Here is a 15,902-nt window from a genome sequence, read left to right as displayed (position 1 = left end):
TGAAACTAAATATCTATAATATGTTTATAGACATGTATATGCATATTTTGAAATGGAAAGAGAGTTTTCTTAATTTGAATTATAAATAAATTAATGAATTAATTTATGCACATCAATTTAGATTTATTTTAATTTCGGTATCTCTTAGGCTTTGGATTATGAAAGGGATTTTATTTTTTTTAAGAATATAGATTTTGTTTTTGCTTTAGAGTCTGGTTGCTAAGGTTATGTTTTATTTTTTGGAAAAATGATATTATTAGTTTTTATAGGCGATATTATTTTAATTTGGGGTGGCAGTAAGGTGGTTGATTTTTGTCTTTTTTGGGTGGAAGTAGAGTGGTTGACTTTTGTTTTCTTATTTAAATGGACGGGTGAGATTGAATGTTTAGGGAATATGCTCGGAATATCTTTCATCTAAGAGATTACGGAATGCCTATGATTTCAGTCTGCTGCATGTTCTTCTATTATTTTAATTTAATTAATTTATGTGAACTGTCGTGTTCACCAAAGTTCATTAGTTTCGAGGATGCTTGAGTGGTGGGTGACTATTCATTTCACTGCACCGCCAATGACCATGTTTCCTTGCAGCTCTACTAGTTGTGCTTGCTCTGAAATGGGGAAATGCGCGGTAGATGATTGCTCATTTCACTACACCACTAGTGACCACATTGCCTTGCATCTTTACTAGTTGTGCTTTGTGATTTCAGATCAGATCCTTGTAGTAATGAAGAACTTTTATGTATTATGGAGTTCCCAGTGAATCAACCATTTCTAAAAGGCACCACTTTGCATGGCTATCACAATGCAACTTATATGAGAGGAGAGGATCATCAACAATGTCGTTGGTTGTGGCCTTCTAACAACACTTACAGTTATAGGTTTCCTGTTGCACTCTCTCGACTTCTGCCCTCTTCTCCCTTGAAGCAACCGGCCTCAAAGCTCTTGACTAACAACATAAACATCCCACTATGGAACTCCATGGCCTCCACACTAGAAAAGTTACAAGAATCCACGAATTCTACAGATCGTGCCTCATCACAACAATACCATTCGTCGCAATTCACGCAAGAAGGGAAACAACTTAATAACACTATCAGATCGTGCCTCATCGCAACAATACCATTCGCTGCAATTCATGCAAGAAGGGAAACAACTTAATAACACTACCCAATCTCTTAACATGGTATGTATCATTGAGAAAATTTGAGATTTATTGTTTCAGAAAAACCTAGGCTGATATATTTATCAAGCCATTAGCAAAAGATGTATTTGATTTTCATCGAGGAAACTTGGGTGTTGTAAGCCTAGTTGAGACTTAGACTAGCAAACATGTTTGAGTTGTCATGAGTCATGTCTTAGTTTAGCGGTCATAATTGGGGGAAGTGTTAAAGATAGCTAATTACCCTTGCATGGAGAGTTATCTAAAATTAGAGAGTAAATTAACGAAGTGAAGTTGAGTGAAGTTGAGTCAAGTCGAGTTAAGTCTTATTTTGTGTAAAGTCAAATTTAGTGTGTAGTTGCATGTTAAGTTATTTGAGGTGAGTAACTAGTCGGAAAAGTTTAAAGACCCCTCACTAGGTTCATTGTAATCATCAAGTTTTTGTGTGATCAATTGAAGAGTCGCAACTCGAGTTATTGTGTGTGAATTGTTGTGTTATTTTGTTCCTTTCCAACAAATTGGTATCAGAGTTGAGGAAGGAATACAGATCCGTGGAGCCAACGGAGCTTGTAAGAAGAAGGCCAAGTGAAGAAAGTCAACATTTTTTTTTTAATTGTCTTAGTGAAATTGTCGCACTATTAAAGAGTTAAAAGTGCCTAACTTGGGTGCGAAATTCACACTTTGTTAATGCAAACACTACGACAATTTAAGGAAAACTTACGAATATGTGGAATTTGGGTCACCTGTGTAGTTTGGATGTGTCGGGAGTGCACAAGCCCTGTGAGGTATTAAAACATTAAATATCATCGGTCCAAAGTTTGAAAAAGTTAAGTTTTTTTTTGTCCCAATGTTTTATTTTGTCATGTGGGTTGTTTTGTCTTATGTGAAAGTTTTAAACCATACGTCACCATCTTGTTGAAAAATCATTTATAAAATATTTATAAAGGAGCTTTGTTGAAAAAGGATTTATTCAAACGTTTTGAATGGACTTTAAAAAAGGGATTTATTACATCAAGTATTTTAAAAAGAGTTTTGAAGGGGTTTTTATATAAAGAGACTTTTATATAGGTTTTTTATAAAAATCAATAAAGGAGGCTTTGCAAAGCTTGAAAAGGATTTTTTTTAAGAGTATTTTTTAGGCTTTATCCAGTTTCCAGTCACAGTTTCCATTCTTTACGGGGAAAGATTATGATGTGTGGGCCATTGAGATGGAGACCACGTTAAAGGCTCATAATGTTTGGGAATATGTCACGGATGGATTTTTAGAATCTAAAGATGAAGCAACTAAACGAGCCCTCAGTAATGCAGAGAGTGAACAATGAAAGAAAGACAAAAAGAAGAATGCACAAGTGTTGCAGCTTATCCAACAAGGAGTGGATTAAGTAGTGTTCCAGAAAATTACGATCACGTCTTCAACTGTTGACACCTAATCTTCATGATTGGGTGAATTTGTAAATAAATAAAGTAGGGATGTGAACAGTCATCGGGAGATGAACTGAACAATCACTCCTATTGTATATAACAATAACCTACCTATGGAATAATAGACGAATCAGTTTTACTGCCTTTGGAGAGTTACTGCCTGGCCTGACATGGTATCAGAGCCAGCTTCTGTTCTTTGTAACTCCCTCCTGCATAGTCTGCTCATATTCTGCCCATGTTCTGCAGGCTGACATGTCTGTCATATCCCTGCGAAATCTCAGTCATTGTTCAATAATTTCGTTGTGTGTGAGTTCCATTTTGCTATGCGTTGTGAGTCTCAACCCAAGCCTGCGCCTGCCTGTCTTCTGAATACAATAATCGCTCTCTGGCTGTCCTGACAGAGAACTGAACAGTCAGACCATGTCATAAACGTTTCAAAAGGGCGTTATTCCTCCATTGCATGAATTGCTTCAAGCTACGCCTCCATTGATTATACTCTGCGGATTCTCACATCTCACCTGCGCCTCCATTGATTATTCTGTGTACATCCCGTTGGAGAAACGGTTTCCTCTTCTGTGCCATTTCCACTGCCCCAATGTTTACGTCAATGAATCGATTTCATGGGGTGCCGAAATCCCTTCGTTTTCACTTGCTCAAGCACTAGGATCTGAAATTGATCCTAGTATACATGTTGGACGTTTTCCTACTGATTTATTTCTTGCATACATTGCTGCACGCTTAAAACTGACATTTAGAATAATTGGATTGTTGTGGCACTGGATGCTTGGTGGCATTCTTGTTTCCAGCGAATTCACCCAGCGGCTGTGGAATTTCAGTTCCTTGGCTTTCTTTTCAGGTTAATTTTCCAGACATTGGTTCTATGCAAAACCATTCGTTGAAAAACATCTCGATTATATCCGTTAAAGTTTTAAGCAGAACCTGAAGCGTAGCATCTGGAACCTGAAGCGTATGTGAACCTGAAGCGTAGCATCTGGAACCTGAAGCGTAGCATCTGGAACCTGACACTAGTAGATTCGGGTCTACGTCGACGGAGTTTGCTGCAAACCTTGTAGATTTTGGATATGAGAAAATTTCAGTGACAGGCTGCAACGATGGTTTCGACAACAATATCAAGTAGAGTTGTCTCAACTTGGTATATGGCTGTACATGTGGTCAACACTATAATCTTTCTGAGAAAAATATTTTCTTTATAGAATCTAACTGAACACTTTGTAGCAGAGCTGTAAGATAAATAAGTTAAGCATCTCCAACATGGAAGATCGATGTTTTAACTGACAGTGGTTGAAGCTAAATTTGAATTTGCGCTGATTTGTTATGTTAATTCAGTACAAAATATTGGAGATTTGTTTATTTCAATGGTATGCGAATCTGACATGGTATGCTGGATGCTTTTATCAAACATTAGAGGGATTTGAAGAAAATATAGTGCATAAAGTTGTAGCGTAAGGAAGAGATTTGAAATCCTTTGAGAATGCCTTTTTGAGTGCAATTTCATTGTATATCAACATAAGTTTTTTTTTTATCAGCAGAAGTATTTTTTACAGAATGCATTCAATCATCTCTATGGTAGGAATAGTTCTCACTGGCAAGGAGAACTATCCTGAATGGTCCCGGATGATAAAACACACCCTCATCTTGAATGAGTTGTGGAAAGGAGTGTGTGTCGGAGAAGCAGACAATGACCTAGTGGAGCCTACATCAGACAAAGAGCTCGTCATTTGGGAAAACAAGAACAACAAAGCCTATGCATTAATCGCAGCATCTGTAAATGAAGAGGTGAGTCGCCATATTTCATCATATTCAACTGCCTTTGAAGCTTTACAAAAGCTAAAAGAACTCTATGACTCACATTCTGCACTTGAAGTTGTTCGGCTCATGATTAAACTCTTCACTCTTGAACTGAAAAATAATGATCCTCTTGCTCTTGCATCTGAAGTAAAGTCTATAATGCATGATATCAAATCCACTAAGGTTGAGCTGGATATCCCTCTTATTGCTTTTCTCAAGGCACTCTATCCTACCTACTCCAATTATCTTGAGTCTTTACAAGCAAATGGAAATCTTAAAGATATAACCTTTGACTCTCTTGTGAAAAAGTTTGCTGAAAGAGAGAAAGCCTTTGGAAAGAAGACAACCCCTGAATCTTCTGAAGAGACTGTGTGCCTTGCTCATAAAGAAAAGCATCCTGCTCAAGATTCTACAAGAGGAAGAGGTGGACGAAGAGGAAGAGGAAGATACTTCAGAGGCAGGGGGGGCAGACATTCTCAAGGAGAAAAGGCAGACTTACATTGCATTCGCTGCAAAAGAAATGGATCACATGATGCTTCTACATGAAAGCTACCATGGGACAAAATTGAACAGAAAAGAAACCAACAGAAAGGTAAAACTGATGATATAGACAAAGGTAAAGCACCTGAATCCACTCACTATATTGAGGCACAATGTAACATTGGAGTAAATGAAGATTTGTTTAATGCTTCACTTGCTTCTTCGAAAAATGATTGGTTGCTTGATTCAGGAGCAACCTGTCATATGACTCATAGAAAAGATTTTTTTGAAGATTTCGCTAATAATGTTGATGGAGCAGTATACTTTGCAGATCAGTCAAAAATCGAGCCATCAGGGCTTGGCACAATCAGGCTTAAACTGCCTGGTCTTCCAGACTTTCTTCTGGATCATGTTCTATATCTCCCACATCTCAAAAGAAACTTGTTGTCCTTGGTTCACATCTGCCAGCAAGGTCACTCCATTCATATGTTTGATGGAAAGCTTGAGGTAAGAAAAGCATCTGACCACTCACTTGTCATGAGGGGAATAGAAGAAGAAAGGCTTCTCAAACTGCAAGGAACCTCTGCTCATGCACAACATTTCTCATATATTTCTCATCATGAAGAAGGTACACTTCCATCAAGTTTATTATGGCATGCTAGATTTGGACATTTAAACTATGACAGTCTCCGCTTATTGAAGAAAAATGGTGTTGCTGGTTTGCCTACAATTCCCAGGAAACATAAGCAATGTGATGCTTGCATTCTAGGAAAGCATAGCAAATAGTCTTTTCATGATTCACATTCAAGAGCACATAGGAAGCTTGAACTCATTCATTCAGATTTATGTGGTCCAATGCCTGTTCCTTCTGCAAATGGAAATAAATATATCATGACATTTATTGATGATTACACCAGAATGTGTTGGGTTTATTTATTGAAGAACAAATCTGATGCCTTTCAAACATTCAAGAATTTTCATAAATGGATTGAAAATGATGCACAATCTCATATTGGGTCTATTCACACTGATAATGGAAAAGAATATACATCAAATGAATTTGAAAACTATCTTCGCCAACATGGGATCAAACATCAAACAACTGTGCCTTATAATCCCCAACAAAATGGTGTAGCTGAAAGAATGAATAGAACAATCTTGAATATGGTATGATCCATGCTTTTCTTCAAAAATGTAAAGATAATGTTTTGGGCTGATGCTGTTCTATGTGCTGCATATATAAAGAATAGATGTCCATCTAATGCTATAAGAAACAAGACTCCTTATGAAATGTGGTATGGACATGTTCCTTCGGTAAAACATCTCAGGATATTTGGTAAAACATCTCAGGATCTTTGGTTCCACCTGTTATGCTTTGATACCAAAGGTACATAGCAACAAAATTGGTGCTAGAAGTCGTAAGTGTATCTTCCTGGGGTATTCAAACACCTCCAAAGCATACCGCCTCTATGATGAAGTAAATAAAAAGTTTGTTGTATCTAGAGATGTAATTTTTCTTGAATCATCCAAATCTGACAATGTTGTTGAGTGACAACTTGATCGCTTGGATAGATTCGCAAAAACGAAATCATTTCAAGAATTTGATAATCAGATTCCACATCTTGAAGGGGGGATTCCTATACTAGATCAACATGTGGAATCTTCTTCTGAAGAACACTCTCCCCCGAATGAAACAGATGATGCTTTAAGTGATGTAATTGATAGAATTGGGAGACTCAATCTTGATTCAGTCCCAACTCAATCAACAGAGCAGCCTGGACCATCTCAGAAAGGTCCCCCAAAGTGGTTGACAAAGACACTTGAAAGTGTTCATCCTGATGAAATTGGAAAAACAGGAACCAGAAATTCAAACCGACAAAATGGAGGTGATGTAGATGACTCTAATTCACCTGTTGATATGGATGTTACTTATGATTGTGAATTGAACTTGTCTACATATTTTGAACCAACTTCCTTCAAAGAAGCTGCTTCTTATGATGAATGGAAAGAAGCGATGCAAAAGGAGTATGATGCCCTCATAAAGAATGGCACTTGGAAGCTGGTTGATCCTCCATTTGGAACCAAACCAATTGGCTGCAAGTGGGTCTACAAGAACAAGTACAAAGCTGATGGCTCACTTGACAAGCACAAAGCTAGGCTTGTGGCAAAAGGTTTTGCACAGAAGGAAGGGGTCGACTATGAGGAAACTTTTGCCCCCACAGCAAAATGGGCCACCATCTGGACACTCTTTGCACTAGCAGCTCAGAACGGTTGGAAAGTCCATCAAATGGATGTAAAAACTGCCTTCTTGAATGGAGATCTAAAAGAGAATGTTTTTATGTCCCAGCCTGAAGGATTTGCAGTGAAAGGACATGAACATAAAGTATGCAAACTTGTGAAGTCCTTGTATGGCCTCAAACAAGCACCACGAGCCTGGTATGAAAAACTAACTGAGCGTCTTCTGAAACTCAACTTCAATCATTTTGATCTTGATGATGCAACTTTATTTGTCAAGAAAGTTGGCAAAACAGTTGTGTATCTTGTGGTATATGTAGATGATCTTTTAATGACAGGGAACAATGAAAGCTACATTGCATCCATAAAGAAGGAATTGGGGAAAAGTTTTGAAATGACTGATTTGGGCTATGTTCATTACTATCTTGGCATTGAAGTAACCCAACATCCAAAATCCATATTTCTTTCTCAAAAGAAATACATTGGAGATTTGTTAAACAGATTTGGCATGACAGAGTGCAATCCTCTTTCTACTCCAATGGAACAAAACTTAAAGCTCACATCTATTGAAGGAAAGGAATTTGAGGATGCAACAAAGTATAGACAGCTTGTAGGAAGTCTCATCTACCTCACTACTTCCAGACCAGACATTTCATTTGCTGTTGGAATCCTCTCCAGGTTTATGCAAAAGCCTTGTGAGGGACAATGGTCTACTGCAAAAAAAATTCTAAGGTACTTGAAGGGAACTCAAGACCTTGGAATCAAGTATACACAGGTGGACGAATTCAACTTGATTGGATACTCTGATTCAGACTTCGATGGAGACAAAGAAACTGGGGTATCTACTTCAGGATATGTTATGAGTTTTGGATCAGGAGCTGTCTCCTGGAGATCACGCAAACAATCAGTTCTAGCTGATTCCACAACAGAAGCAGAATACGTGTGTTATGAAACCAGCTCAAGAAAAGATAGATCAACGCCTTAGAATTCAGCCTCTTCGAGGGGGCAACCTCCTTTACATTACATAAATGAACAATTCTTGGATGATACAAATGAAAATACCTCCTTTCTATATATAGGAGTCTAAGTGGTCCCAATACAATCAAAGCCTACATAACAATAATATTGTAGGGCACAACAATAACAATAGGGGGCTTCTATGTGGCACAATAGTAACAATATGGGCACTACATGGGTACATCAATATACTAAGTGGGTTGTACTAATAACAATAAGGGGTTACACTAGTAGTATAGGGGCCTAACATGCCCCTCTCCTTCAAAAAGCGTTGTCCTCAACGCTTGAGTAGTTCTTGATGCTTCTGTATAAGATTCTTGTCCTCCCATGTGGAATCTTTAGTGGGTAAGTTCTTCCACTCGATGAGATACTCTGAAATTGATCAATTTCGTAGCTGTTGGGTTCTTGTTTCTATGACTACTCCAAGTTCCAATATGATTTTTCCTTCTTCTTCAATTTCTAGCAATATTGTTTGAATTGGGATCTTTTGCAACTTTTGAATAAATGGCCATACTTCTTCGTCCTTCTTCCATTCATCCCTTGCTTTGTTTATCCAATCTGGTTGGATAATATAAATAGCACAAAACAATGCTTCCACATCCTCATCCTTGAAGAGTCTTCCCATTCGGTAAGGTCGCCATTTTTTAAGTGTATGTAGTATTGCCAACATTTCCTTCTCATAAATAGCTTGCTTGAGATGTAGCAGTAAAAATACCGAATCACCTACATCAAAACATTTTTCGCTACGATGTTTATCTACCTGTTGTTTCGTTTGATTTTGCACCGAAGTGCCGTTATCCTTTAAAAGTTGGAGAACTTGTTGTTGATGCTCAATGTGATATTTCACTGCTTGAACCTTTTTCTTCTTGATATGTCCTTCTATCTCTAGAGTTTGAGGAGTGGTAATTTCTTCCAATCCTTTACAAGATATGGTCGGATTCATTTCTTGATGCTCGATGTGATCTTTCACTTCTTGAACATTTTTCTTCTTGATATGTCCTTCTATCTTGATAGTTTGAGGAGTGGTAATTTCAAACAATGAATTACAAGATATGGTTGTATTCATTTCTTCTTTCTTGATGTGATATTTCACTTCTTGCACATTTTTCTTCTTGATATGTCCTTCTATCTTGAGAGTTTGAGGAGTGGTAATTCTTGCCAATGCTTTACAAGATATGGTCTGATTCATTTCTTCTTTCTCTGCGGTGAGGTCCTGGCGTATATCTTCTTCTTTTGATGTTTCTTGATCCTTTTCTTCCTCCTCTTCATATTCTATGTAAAATAATTTCTTCTCGGCACACTTATGACCTTTAGTGCATTTGCTATCACAATTGTAACAAAGCCTTTTTTCTCTTTTTTCTTCCAATTGTTGTGGTGTAACCCTTGTAGGTTGTGGAAGGCTAGGAGAAACAACACTTCCATCTTTATAGTTGTGAGGGGTACGCTTCCTGGTTTCCATAATTTTTCTTTCCACTATGTCACAAAGCCCTTTTACTCTTTCCAATTGTTGTGGTGTTGCTCTAAAGAAGGTGTTGCTCTTTTTATCCTCATAATGTGCTATCATTTCCTCCGTGAAAATTGACCACGTAACAAGCTGTTTACGAGAACAAAGCCCTTTGTACCATAAAAATTGATCTGCTTCTAAATATGAATATGCAATACATACCTTTTGTAACAGTTGTACACCATGTAGATCAAAATATTGCTCCATTTGAAGTATCCAATTTACCGGATCCTTGCCATCAAACTTCCTCATCTTGCTTTTTCTTGATTTTAGGAGCTCGACCTTGAAACGACTGTAACTCTGTACTTTCAAATCTTTAAGTTCTGAAATTGAGATCTATAGTAGCCCTCTGTGTCCTCTTTCCAATGCCACCAGTCTTATCCAAATTGGATTCTCTAAGAAAGAGTTATACACAATCTCCCAAGATGACCTGATTATAGACCTTTCCAAAAGAGCGAACTTGTATGACGTGCCACGTGTCACTGTTTCGGCCTTTGGATTTAAAAAAGATACAAAAACAAACTACAGTCCGTCCTCTTTCTGTGCCTTCTTACGAAATTTCAATCCGATCCCCAGAGAGAAAGTTATGACGATTTTCCCCAGGTCACTTGTTTGGAATGTAATTCAGGAGTCTGCAAAAAGACCAACTTCCTCAGATCATATCTCCGTAAATATCGCGCAAAAAGCTCTGAAATTCGGACCCAAGGTTCAAAACGATTTCTTCTCAAATGGGTTTTTTTTGCAACTTCTGAAACGTCACAGAAAAAAAGTTATAGCGAAAATTCCACGATGACCTGTTTGGAGCAGCGAAACCCTAGAATCCAAAGCTCTGATACCAAATGTTATGAAACCAGCTCAAGAAAAGATAGAAAAGATAGATCAACGCCTTAGAATTCAACCTCTTCAAGGGGGCAACCTCCTTTACATTACATAAATGAAAAATTCTTGGATGATACAAATGAAAATACCTCCTTTCTATATATAGGAGTCTAAGTGGTCCCAATACAATCAAAGCCTACATAACAATAATATTGTAGGGCACAACAATAACAATAGGGGGCTTCTATGTGGCACAATAGTAACAATATGGGCACTACATGGGTACATCAATATACTAAGTGGGTTGTACTAATAACAATAAGGGGTTACACTAGTAGTATAGGGGCCTAACAACGTGGTAGTAGCTGAAGCAACGAAAGAAATTGTGTGGCTCAGGGAAATTCTTGAAGATTTGCAGGTAAAACAAGTACAATCAACTCCACTCATGATTGATAACACCTCTGCAATAAATTTGGCCAAGAACCCAAAGTTCCATGATCGAACAAAGCATATTAATACTAAATATCATCTGATTCGACATCATGTTGATGCCAAAACAATCCATCTCCGTCATTGTTCCACAAATGAGCAAATTGCAGACATCTTCACCAAAGCACTTGGAAAGGAAAAGCTTGAACGATTCAGAATGATGCTTGGACTCACCAGCATCCCTTCAGATTAAGGGGGGCAATGTTGACACCTAATCTTCATGATTGGGGGAATTTGTAAATAAATAAATTAGGGATGTGAACAGTCATCGGGAGATGAACTGAACAATCACTCCTATTGTATATTACAATAACCTACCTATGGAATAATAGACGAATCAGTTTTACTGCCTTTGGAGAGTTACTGCCTGGCCTGACATCAACAAAGACAACATGGGAGGCTTTGGTGACAAGCTATAAAGGTATGGCCAAAGTCAATATTTTAAGTTGCACAATACTAAAAGAGACTTTGAAAGTTTGTAGATGAAGGAAACAAAGGACATTGATTCATTCATGAATCGGGCATGGATTGTCGTAAACCAGTTCAAAATTTATGGTGATGATATTAAAGATCAAACAGTGGTTGAGAAGGTCCTCAGATCTTTGTCAACCAAATTTGATGTTGTGGTAAGAGCCATAGAAAAAGCCAAGGATTTGGAAACACTAACGGTTTATGAGTTAATGGGATCACATCTATCCCATGAGGTAAGGATAGAAATAAATAAGGATTCCACCTTGGTAATCGCTTTTAAAAGTTAGGTTTCTATCTCAAGAGACATAGGTTGAGGCAAAGGTAAATCGAGAGGAAGAGGATGAGGCAGAAGACATGGTGCTCAAAGAGATGACAAAGAAGAGCAAGAACAAGAAAGTGGAAGCAACAATAGAAGCTTCAACAACAATCAAAGAGTTAATAAATCTAAAGTGAGGTGTTATTATTGCAATAAATTTGGCCACTATGCCCGTGATTGCAGGAAGAAGATAGTTGGTCAAGGAAAACAGAGAGCTAATCTAACTACAGAGAATACTAACTCCATGTTTCTAGCTTTCCATACCATGCATGAACCTTCTAACAATGTATGACTATTATACAGTGGTTGCAGTAACCGCATGCCAGGAAACAATAATTTGGTTTCCAATTTGGATCAATCTGTGAAGACAGAGGTAAAGTTGGGCACTGACAACGCTGTAGATGTAGATGGAATAGGAGTGGTCAACATTCTGACCAAGAAGGGGGACCCGAAGAAAATCTCAGAGGTATATTATGTCCCTAGTCTCAAACATAATTTGATAAGTGTTGGTCAATTGATGCAGAAAGGATATAGAGTTATTTTTCAAGGACATGAGTGTGTTATATATGATAAGACCGCAAGCAAGAAGTTGATAGAAAATATGCAGATGACGAGGAATACACTCTTTCCTCTAATCATGAATTAAAGTGATCAAGTTAGTTCTTTTATAGTTTCATGTTCTAATGAGTACTGGTTATGGAACTTTCGGTTTAGACACTTGCATTTATTTGGTTTGAGATTGTTGCAGTAGAAATAGATGGTTAGAGGATTACCTCCCATCAAGGAACCTTCTATTACTTGTGAGTGTTGCATCTTAGGAAAGAAACATTGTGAAAGTTTTACAAAGGGAGTTGCATACAAAGCAAAGAAACCACTAGAGCTAGCTCATACAAACTTGTGTGGACCTATAAGGACACAGTCGATTGGTGGAAGTTGCTACTTCCTCACTTTCATTGATGATTATTGCAGAAAGACTTGGGTTTAATTCTTGAAGCAGAAGTCTGAAACTTTTTCAAAATTCAAAGAATTCAAAGCCTTAGCACAGGAACAGAGTGATCGTTAGATCAAGGTATTGAGGTCAAATTGTAGTGGATAATATGATTCGAAGGCATTCCATGATCACTGCAAATAACATGGAATCAAAAGGTAGTTTGAAACAAGATACACATTGTAGTAGAATGGTGTAGCAGAGAGAAAGAACGATACAATTATGAATATGGAAAGGAGCATGTTGAAAGGAAGAAACTAGTCTAATGAGCATTGGGCAGAAGCAGTTGCATGTGTTGTTTATGTGATAAATAGATCCCCTACAAAGAGTGTGATGAACAGAGTATAAGAAGAAGCATGGGTGAGTATGTCTTGCAGCGTATCTCATCTTAGAGTGTTTGGCTGCATAACTTATGCATATGCACCTAAGGAGCTAAGAGGTAAGTTGGATGATAAAAGTGAAAAATGCATATTTACTGGTTAGCAGTCAAAAGTTTACAAATTATATAACCCTGTCACGCAGAAGACCATAATCAATAGAGATGTTGTGTTCAAAGAACAAGATTCATTGAATTAGAGGGTAGATAAAACAGTTGATGCACAATTGCCATTGATGGAAAGGATGTAGGAGAAATTGAGCAACAAGAATCACATGAGAAGACACCAAATAGAGTCACGCTATCAAGGATTCCAAGATATTCTGAACAACATGGATCTTCAAACAGATCAATAGATTAGAATACTCCCAACAATTAGTGAGGTGATGAATCAAGCAATGGTAAGAGAAAAATGAGAAATCTGAAATATATTTACGATGATTTGGAAGTTAGTTCAAATTTTGCATTGTTGTCATTCCAACCTTCTTCGTTTGAAGAGGCAATCAAAGATGAAAATTGAGTGAAATCCATGGATGAAGAAATTGAAGCTGTTGAAAAGAATGATACATGGGATTTGGTTGATTTTCCAAAGGATAAAAACCTCATTGGTGTGAAGTGGGTGTACAAGACAAAGTTGAATAAGAAAGGTGAAATTGACAGATTTAAAGCAAGACTTGTAGCAAAAGGATTCTCATAGCAACCAATAATAGAATTTGGGGAAATGTTTTCTCCTGTAGCCAGATTGGATACTATAAGAATAATTCTACCCACAACAAATTAGAACAAATGGAAATTATATCATATGGATGTGAAATCAACCTTCTTGAATGGAATTCTAGAAGAATAAATCTATGTGTAGTAGCCTCCAGGATATGAAGTTGAAGGACAAGAAGATAAAGTTTACAGGTTGAAAAAAGCACTCTATAGACTCAACCAAGCGCGTATAGCTTTGTTTAGTAGAACTGACAGTTACATGATCAAGAATGGATTTTGCAGAAGCAACATTGAGCCTACCTTGTTCACAAAGGTAAATGAGCATGGACAAATTTTGATTGTTTGTTTATATGTTGATGAAATGATTTACACTGGTGATCTTGAGTTAGATGAATTTAAAGAAGCCATGAAAAAGGAATTTGAGATGATAGATCTTGGTCTCATGAAATATTTTTTTGGCATACAAGTTGAGCAATCTGAAAAGGGGATTTTTATTTGTCAAAAATAAATATGCTAAAGATTTGGTAAAAATATTTAGGATGGAAAATTGTAAACTTGTCCCTACACCAGTTGCAACAGATACAAAATTATGTAAGGATGATGAAGGATCAGATGTTAATCCAACTCTTTTCAAAAGATTGGTTGACAACCTCATGTATCTCAAAGCTACATGACTAGATATCATGCAAGGAGTGACTTTGATTTCTAGATTTATGGAGACTCCAAAAGGCTCACATTAGAGGAGAAAAAATAATTATGAGATACATAGTAGGAACTACAGATTGTGGCATAATGTATGTAAGCACAAAGAAGAAGGATTTGATTGGATATACAGATAGTGATTTTGCAGGAAGTTTGGATGATAGGAAGATCACTTCTAGTTATATGTTCCATCTTGGTTCATGTGTGATTTCATGTTCATCTAAGAAGCAACCTATTATTAAACTTTCGTCAGTAGAAGGAGAACATGTAGCAGTGCCATCTGCATCATGCCAAGAAGTATGGTTAAGAAGAGTATTGGATGGACTCAAGCATAAACAAAAAGGATCAACAACAATATATTGTGACAACACTTCAGCCATTACACTATCCAAGCGCAGTGTGTTTCATCAAAAGAGCAAGCATATTGATACAAGATATCATTTCATTAGAGAACTTGTGAGCAATGGAGAAGTCTACTTGAAGACTTGTAAATCGAGAGATCAATTGGCTAATATATTTACTAAGCCATTAGCAAAATATGTATTTGAGTTTCATAGAGAAAACTTGGGTGTTGTACACCTAACCGAGACTTAGACCAGCAAGTATGTTTGAGTTGTCATAAGTCATGTCTTAGTTTAGCGGTCATAATTAAGGGGGAGCGTTAAATGGGGAGTTATCTAAAATTAGAGAGTCAATCAACTGAGTGAGGTTGAGTCAAGTCGAGTTAAATCTTATTTTGAGTAAAGTTGAATTTAATGTGTGGTTACATGTTAAGTTATTTTCGCCGAGACGGTAGTAAAAAAAGTTTAAATACCCCTCACCGGGTTCATTGTAAACATCAAGTTTTTTTGTAATCAATTGAATATCCACAACACGTAATATTGTGTGTATAATTTTTTGTGTTATTTTGTGCCTTTCCTCCTCTATCTTTCCAACAATCAATACAATAGCACTCGCCGCAATTCCTGCCAGAAGGGAAACAACTAGATAATACTACCCAATCTCTTAACATGGTATGTATTATTGAAAAAAAAATGAAATTCATTATTTCAAAAAAACCCTTGCGGATGTTCTATTGGCATATTTCTGCAAGTCTTCTTATGAGTTCTATGAACCAACCTTTCTGCATGAAGCCCTGTTCCGATGAAGCTCGAGATTCAATAAATGACACAAAGAGAAGCAGCCCTGATAGCAGTTCATCGGATTCGATTTGGTTTTTGAGTTAAATTTTGTTTGATGAAGCTTAAGATTCAACCAATGATGCAAAGAGAAGCGACCCTGATAGCAGTTCATCAGATTCGATCTGGGTTTTGAGTCAAATTTTGTTTGAAATTTAGTAAATTATAAATTTGAGTTATGACATTTTAGATTTTTTCAAATTCTATCCCTTAAATATACTAG

Source organism: Pinus tabuliformis, chromosome J (genome assembly GCF_031772625.1).
Source record: "Pinus tabuliformis cultivar Carrire ecotype Pingquan chromosome J, CPIR1, whole genome shotgun sequence".
NCBI lineage: Eukaryota > Viridiplantae > Streptophyta > Pinopsida > Pinales > Pinaceae > Pinus > Pinus tabuliformis.
This window is presented reverse-complemented; position numbering follows the sequence as displayed.